Source organism: Aptenodytes forsteri, unplaced genomic scaffold (genome assembly GCF_000699145.1).
Source record: "Aptenodytes forsteri isolate BGI_AS27 unplaced genomic scaffold, ASM69914v1 Scaffold83, whole genome shotgun sequence".
Lineage (NCBI taxonomy): Eukaryota > Metazoa > Chordata > Aves > Sphenisciformes > Spheniscidae > Aptenodytes > Aptenodytes forsteri.
Window position 1 is genome coordinate 3,510,492 of NW_008795371.1, and position 8,387 is coordinate 3,518,878.

Sequence of the window (8,387 nt, forward strand, 5' to 3'; positions counted from 1 at the left end):
GCTGTGAACGACCAGATGGACACGGCCAGTCAAAAGCAGAGTAATAAAGTCAGGCACAGGGTGTGTGGGGATGTTTGTACCTGAAAATACTTTGTACCTGTAGGGACAGGAAACGTCTTTAAAAGTCTGCAGCTGTGATTTTCAGGGGAGGTTTCAGTGTTGTGTCTATCACGCAGCAAATATTGTATGTAACAGCAGGGACCCCTGGCCTGTGAAGTACAGGATCACACAAATACATAAAATACATTTTAGCTGTAATACATTCAGAGAGGCTTGTAAAATGCTCCAGTTTGTCTCAGAAATGCCTAAAAATAACGTTTGGATACCAAATCACTGCTGTATGTGCACTGAGTGAGCCTTCCCGCGGCAGCTCGGGAAGCCCAGTGTGGTTCTGCTCTTGACACAAATTGCTAGCAGCAGCAGAACTCCCATCCCGTAACAGCTCCCCGGTGCACTCAGGCGCCCGGCGCCGGCACGCAGTGCTGGCAGCGACCTGGCCCCCGCACAGGACGCAGCCCCCACAGTGGCAGCTGTGTGCTCCCCCGGGAGCTCTCCATGGAGAAATTAATGATTCATGTTAGGCGATCACACACGCTGAACGCGAGGCCCGGCCACAAGCAATGCGCATCCTCCTCCAGCCCAAGGGACAGCGGCTCAGAGTGCTGCAGTGGCTCGGGGTGCTGCAGCGGCTCGGGGTGCCACAGCAGGGTGCTCGGTGCCTCTTCCCTCTGCCTGACCCTGCCACGGGATGGGGACAATTTTTGTCTGTGCCCAGGTACCCGATGCTCTTGCTCGGCTGGGCAGACGCAGTGTCATCGTCCCAGTGGAGCAAGGTGGCACCGGGGACAGCTGAGGCCAGCTGGGACACACAGACCCAGCAGGTACCCACGGCACCGCAGAGCAGATGAATGCACTGCCAGGCTGGTGTGCCCAGGGGACAGCAGGGGAGCGGCTGCCCTCGTGGTAACAGGAGCTGCCCATCGCAGCCAGGGCTGCCGGGGGATGCGCTGCCAGCCTTGAAGCGCCAGGCAGGCAGGGATCATCCCAACAGCGTGGTGGCCCCAGCGGGCACGGTGGGCACTGTGCCACCTGGCCATGCTTCAGCTGGGACCATGCTGGGCTGCTCGCGGTTACCTGAAAGAGACTGTAGCTTCCCGGGGCAGCAAAATGATTTGTGGAGAAAGCAAATCCACGAGCTCTTGGGCTGGGAGACGAAACAGTCAGCCCAACAACCTGGCTACCGGTGCCCTCGCCAGCCCCCATTGGCACTGAGGGGCTGCACACCCCCTGGCACAGCCCAGCAGCAGGGTGACACTGAGGAAGACTGGGAGCACCCAAAGTCGGGCCTGAGCACTGGGAGATCTCCCCAGCCTCTGTTCTCCCGGCCTGTCCCGCCAGCAGCGTGCCTGTGGTGCTGCAATCCCTGCTGCCGAGCCGCCATTCCTGGAGCTTCTGCCTGGGCTGCGCAGCCTCCCCCAGCAGAAAGCTGGCGTGTCTTTTCCAGGCTGTGCAGTTATCCTTGCTGGCTGCTTCATCTGCTGCAGGGCTGGAGGGGCTGCTGGGGTTTGGTGGCCTTGGAGCTGCTCCATGCAAATGTGGGTCCCCGATAGGTAAAACGTTGCCATGCCTCACGCTGCTCCGCACCCCTTCCAGGAGGGGAAGGACCCGAGCAAGCCATGACTTGATGAAATGTGGGAAGGCAACTCTTTTCCACCCCCCGTATCTCAGGTGAAGAAGCTGGCACCCAAGCACTACATGACGAGGAGTGCCAGCAGTCCCCTCTGCAGGCTCGAGAGTGAGCAAGAGCTGCTGGCATAAATTACCATGTTGTCATCTCCGGCACTGAGATTCCCAGAGAATAGCTTAGCAGTTCAAAGGGCTGCTGAAATCATTTTGCACAGCATAATAACCGTCCTTAAGCTTTCCATTTAAAAAATGTCAACAAATACATGATTTCTGCAGTGTGGCTGACTTGCTGGCACCTGGGGGTCAGGCACAGCCAGCCCCTTCTTGACACCCAGCACAGAGAGTTTAGTTCTAAGTGACAAATTAGCCTAATGAACTCACAGCATCTTCATGCTGGTGAGGAGCCCTGATTTATACATCCCTCTCCCCCTCACTTCACGCAAATGTCACTCCTCTGTCTGCTCCGCTCCAGCGCCGGTGGCCTGGTGCTGGCGGGGAAGTGGGGCGAGATGAGAAGGGACGTCCATACCAGTAGCGGGGCTGGTGGCACTCACCCTGCCTGGCATGGCCACTGCCCGGCGAGGATGCAGCCCGCTAACCCCAGCGAGTGCTCCTCACTCTGCCCAGGCTGCACCAACGATTTTTATTTTAGCCACTAGATGGGAGAACACTTTGCAGTGGGAGCGCAGCTCCTCCAGCCCAGCATGCCACAGCACCTCTTGGAGCATCTGGAATTCCCTCCTCTGAGAAGTTATTTCAGACTCCTGGCTGATGAAAGCCCTTCACACTCCGAGCCATGTGCACACAAAGCCCTTTTTCTGTGCATGTCACTGAGCGGGTTCCAAGACAATGATGCCACCCCAGGCGCTGGCTGCAGGTGGGTCCTTGGCATCGGGAGCCATCGCTTGTGTAGGCAGGAGGGAAGTCTCTGGTTCGTGGCGTGGTGGGAGAAGCAGGCGTGTAGCCAGGGAAGGGCAGTGTCTGCACTGCAGCCTGCGTTTGCTACCTGTCCTCTCTGCAGGAGGTGGCTGGAGAGGGGTTTGGGTGGGTGATGGGCCTGGGGCAGAGCTCTGTCCTCCACTGGTGCCTCAGGCTCCAGCCCTGCAGCTCAGCAGGCGTTCCTGCTTCTGGGCAAGCTCCAGCTCCCACCAGTGGTCAGCCACGGGGTGCATGGGGCACCTCGTCCCTCCTGGAGCCCAGCACCTTCCCAGGGTGACAGCATGGTGTCCCCAGGGCACAGGAGCCACCCCGGTGCCAGGACACCATATGCCATGCTTAATTCTGATGCGAGATGGCTCCAGGCTGGCAGGATTTGGCCAGGGAGAGCTGCAGCTTCACTGGCTCAGCTCAGGGAAGGAAACACAAAGCCAGAACCTGGGAACAGGAGGAAGAGGTTACAGCTGAAGGCTCTGGGATCACAGATCTCCTGAGTCCATTTCCCTCATCTCCCCACTCTCCTGGGCACCTGGGACCAGTGGGGCTCAGTCTGGGAGAGGAGTCTCTGCTCCCCGGTGAGCCCAATGCACCAGCACCGTGCCCTGGCCAGGGCTGTCCCCAGGCTGCAGGTTTGTGCCACCTCCCTGGCACCCCTCCTGCCCTTGCCCCTGTCCCTGTCCTGCCTGGCACGCTCAAAGCACTCACACGTGCTCCACCACTGTTCCTGAGCTCACGCTCCAGGAGGGCATTGATTTTCAAACACGTTATGGGCTCCTTCAGCTGAGGAGTCAATGGGCAGCTCTTACCAGCGTTTAAGTTTTGCAAACCCTCTAAGTGCTCACGAGTAGCAAGGGAAATTACCACGGTTCGTCTGGATTGCCCTCCCGGCACACTGTTCGTTAGCGTGGCGCAGCACAGCCCTGGCATAAAGGGCCCTTTACGGCCGCTGAGCACACATTGCACTGCAAACGCTTGTAAACCAAACTGCTTGTGCCTGTGATTCACACATCCAGGAGCAACGGGTTATTCCTCGCCGGAGCGCTGTTCTGGGCACTTACGGCTCTGCCGCTTCGCATGGGTGTTATTTGCATTTTTACATAATAAGTTGCCTTGCAAAAGAGGGAGGAGGTTGCTTAAACTCCATCGTGTTTGTGGAGAACCTCTCTCTGCAGGGCTTGTTTTCTGGTTTCACCAGCCATTGAATTAGTGAAATTCAAAATAGACGAAGCGCCTGGTAGGTTTCCAGAACCATTGGCTTGTGAAACCAGTTACTACTGAGGGATTTATAACACGGTTGGAGAAGATGCTTTTCCCACATAAACCACTTGGCAAATCCGCATTCATCCTATTGTTTATTCCCAGGTGAGGGGCACGTTACGGATTGAAGATCAGCACCGGGCAGTGCCAGGAGTGCCCTGTCCTGGAGCCTGGTCAGCGGCCACCACCTGAAGAAACCAAACGTGGCAATGCCATGAGTTACACAGCAACCGCGGTGCCAAAGCAGGAGGGAAACGCGTGTGCAAGGAGGAGGGGCGGCTGCACAGAGCTGTGGCACACCAAAGCTTCAGTTTGGTGTTTCCACAAGTATTCCCCACCAGCCCCTTTGAGAGGAAGCTGCTGATCTCTGCAGATCAACGCTGCTAGGAAGCCACGGTGGCCTGTCTGGAGAACCCCACACAGCAGCGTGCCACCAGCCCAGTGACACCCAGAGCCCAGAGGCATCCTGAGCCGCAGGGACCTGGCTACCACTCTTCCCTCTGCAATGGCAGGCGGTGGCAGGAGCCCACCCAGCAGCCAGCGCCTTGCCGGCGACACTGCAGTGCTAGTGCAGTTGGGCTGTGGGGTCTGGGCTCCTGCTCTTCTGCTTCCCAGCCTCAGAGCAGGTTCTTGTGCGGGTCTGTAGGGGCACCGGGAGCAGACGACCTGCACCGGCCCTGGGCTTCTCAGCACCTGCCTGCTCAGAGAGGGCAGGGCAGCCCCTCAGCACCCGAGCTTTACTCCGAGCAGCAGGAGCAGGGGCTGCCCGGAGGGAACAGCACCCACCCACAGCAGCACGGCCATTCTCACCTGGGGGGAGCAGCCCCAGGACGTGCAATGGAGCTGCCCTGGGCAGAAAGCAAAGGCTGGGGAGGCCAGAGTGTGGGTGATGAGAGCAGTGCTGCTCCGGCTCGCAGCGGGAGGGGCTGCTGGCTGCAGATTTGTGCTCGCAGATTGTCCCCAGGAGCCAGGTTTTCTCTCTCCCCTGGAGACTCCTCTGTCAGGGAAGGTTAAATGCGTGATGGTAGTAACAGGAACCTGGTCTGCCAAAATGAAACACTGGATGGGGCCAATTAGCAGAGAACTGTGCAATAAAGTGCTGAGTCCAACTCTCCTGATGCTGGTGCATCGGAGAGGGCATTGCTTACCAGACTGTAGCACTGACATTTTGTGTGAACATGACAGATATCTACTTGTGCTTTGAAAATCTCTTCTCTGTCCTGCCATTGCCCTAGCAATATTTCTGAGAACACAAAGAAGAGAGCACTGGAGCACTGCTGGGGAATTGGATAAAAATCAAGGGCACACTTGAGAGCAGCTCTAAATGGGGTGCCTTTTGAATCAGGTTGCTTTGTCCTGTCCACAGATGATCTGGTACACCATCAGCTCTACCAAGGAGCCAGGGTGCCTTGGAAGTAAATGTGAAGTTACTATTCCTGCTCCTTCGAAGTTTGCTGCTAAGAATGGAAAAACTTTGCTTTTGCACTACAGCCTGGTGGGTTTTGTCTCCCTGCCACCAGAGAGCCAAGCCCTTGCTCCCACAGAGCTGCTCCTAACCCCACTCGTCCCGGCTCAGCCCAACCCTGCCCCAGGATGCAGGCATAGCAAGCAGGATCAGCTGAAACCTCCTCGAGTGGCACGTGGAGCACAGTGACAGCACACCCGCCGGGCACCTGCTGCAGCTAAATCTTAAGTACAGATTTAACTTGCTCAACCAAGGATGGGACTTTCAAGCTTGCTGGTGTGATTTAGGAGCCCAAGCCCATGGACTTGACTTTGACCACAGCTTGTGCTGATTCCTTTCAGAAAGCCCAGTTTGGGCAGAGTCCAAGACACTTTGCATCCCTCATAGCAGTTGGAAGCACACTGTACACATAATAAAGAGAAGAGGAGCTCAGGGGGCATGAAACAAGTATCCATGCTCAGAATTGAAAGTAAGTGTGTGCCTGGCTGTCAGCAGCCTGGAATGACGCTGTGTCCTGGGAAAACACATTTTAATGACATAAAAGTCAGCACCTGCCCTGTCGATGCCTCAGCCCGGGTTGATGCCTCTGAGCCTGACTGGATAAAAATGCCCGTTTTACTTCCAGCTCCAAATGAAGGAAATGAGTTTGTCACCAGAAGTACAACCTCCTGTTTTTGGTCTCTGTGCTGTCAGGCTAGGAGCTCCTCAAGCAGCGTCTCGGCTGTGCCTCACCAGCTGCCTGCTGGCTCTCCCCGCTGCCGGCAGCTTCCCGTGGGTGGCAGCCAAGCCCGGCCTTTACGGGAGAGGACGAGCGGGAGCTGGGGGAGCTGACAATAAATACCAGCGCCCACATTACCCGGCAGCATGTGGGGAGCTGGCAAGGCTGCATTTTTTTTTGTTGTGCACATGTTTAGTGTCAGCATCCTCAGCCTGCAGTTCAGCCAGTGAGATGCACTCGGCAGCCCGAGGGGCCAGCAAGCATCTGAAATCCCAGGGAAAAGGAGTAATGAGTGCAGCAGGCAGCAAGTCTCACCATCACGAGCCACATAACACCCCAGGGGAGCAGGGATGTGCTCCCAGAGCACTGCTGCAGGGAACCCCCCGCCCCTGGCGAGCAGTGCCCTGCGGGGCTCTTCCCAAGGGCATTTCACCCCCGCCGGCCAGGCACGACGGGTGCTGAGAGCCAGCCCTGCGAGGAGCATTTGCACACAGAGATGGGGAAATGTCCACGCTGCTGAGCACGGGTGTCAGCCATGGATAGAGAGCTGTCAGCACCTGGCCTGTGCGCCCCGCCGGAGCTGGATGTACAGAGTGGCAAACTGTTTCTTCCATCCAAGCCTGAAAGAGGGAGGAGACTGTGTGGGAACTGAGCTCGTGAGGAGGCTGCTGGCGTATAAAAGAGCCTGCCGCCCGCTGAGTCAATGTGAGCCCCACTAATGCAAGAGGTTGAAGCACAGGCTGAGAGCAGCAAGGGCCATGCTTTCCACAGCTGATTATTTTGGCGTGGAAATCACAGGATGCGTTTCACGAGGAGTCAGTGCACAGCAACAGGCTTTGCACCTGCCCAGGTAACAATGGCGAGACGCGAGGACAGGCAAATCCCAATGCTGCGGTGCTGAACAAGCAGGCAGCCTGCTGGAGACCCGTCCTGCACCGAGAGACCCATCCTGGGCCGCACCGGCGGGTCAGGGCTCAGCCTGCAGCTGCATGTGCAGGCACCCACCAAGCCCCCAACAAGCCACGCTACATATGGGTGCTATCACCCTCTGTCCTTTGCCTGCCTTATCGCTTGCCCAGCAGATGCTCTACCCTGGTCCCCCAGACCTCGTCACAGCGTGTTCAGAGCTGCTAGGAGCAACACATCTCTGCTGGTGACTGTCCCACTCCTGGAGCTCCCTTGCTGCCAGTGTGCCCCCCACAGTCCCCCACTGTCCTGCCCTGCCTGCTGCTCCCGAGCAGCGTTCATGGCCCCCCAGCTCTCCCTTGCAAGCGGGCCCTGCGCCTTTGGGTGTTGCTGCAGTAACTGCTCCTGCTGTGCACAATTCTGCTCAGGCTCAAGCCTCAGCTTTGCGCAGGATGCCCACAGGAACTGCTTCAATGTTTATTAAACACTTAAATAAAGAGAGAAGAAACCACTGCATTTAAAATACTTGGAAACCCTGGGAAATCTTAACTCTGGACAAACTCCCTGTCTCACCGCAGCCAGCAGTGGTGGGTCTGGCTCTTCTGTGCAGCAGCGCTCAGGAGAAGCAACAAAGGCTTCACCTCTGCTTTCCCAGAACAGAAGGGTCACGCTGCAAACGCCTTAGAATTGATCAAAACAAACATCACATGCAAAAAATAAACCTCCCTTTGTTTTAGAAATCAAAGTTTCCGTATTTGCTCGAGCTTTGCAAGCTGTCAGCTATTTTTTCCATTACCCTCCATATCACCTAAGGGAAGTCCAAGCTAAACCAACGCTTATCTGGGGACCAGAGTCCAGCTGCCTCATCTGGAACCGACTCCACCACAGCCAAATGCTGCTCATCCCCAGTGCCGTAAGCGCTGCTGTCCTCACAGTAGCCTGCTCACACCAGCAAGGCAGCGGAGGGCAGCAGGGACCTTCACCCCACAGGCAGTGGGCACACCGTGTCCCTAGGCATGGCCCCACGGCCGACTGGAGGGCTCAGCTGCTCCCGGGGCATGAGACGGCTTTTCCTCTCCTGCTCCGCTTTGTACTCCAGATCTTCTGGACTGGGAGCAGGCTGCACAGGGAGAGGAGCCAGCCCCACAGCATCAGCTGCCTGCTGTGCAGTATTGGTTCCTCCTGACCCGGGGAGAGCTGGCATGGACACCCAGCTCCGCACGCTGCCCTGCTGCCAGGCTTGCTGCGCATGCATTTTCATAGGGTATGTTTTTCCTTTCCATCACTTTCGCCCAGTATAGGAATTATTGGCAGTGCTAGCTTCCAAGTTATTATTTGATCCAAGATTTTGCAGGCTTCCACGAAGGATCTTTCCTTGTGCAAGTGCACCATTTCGCACGCAGCAGGTCCTGCCTGACT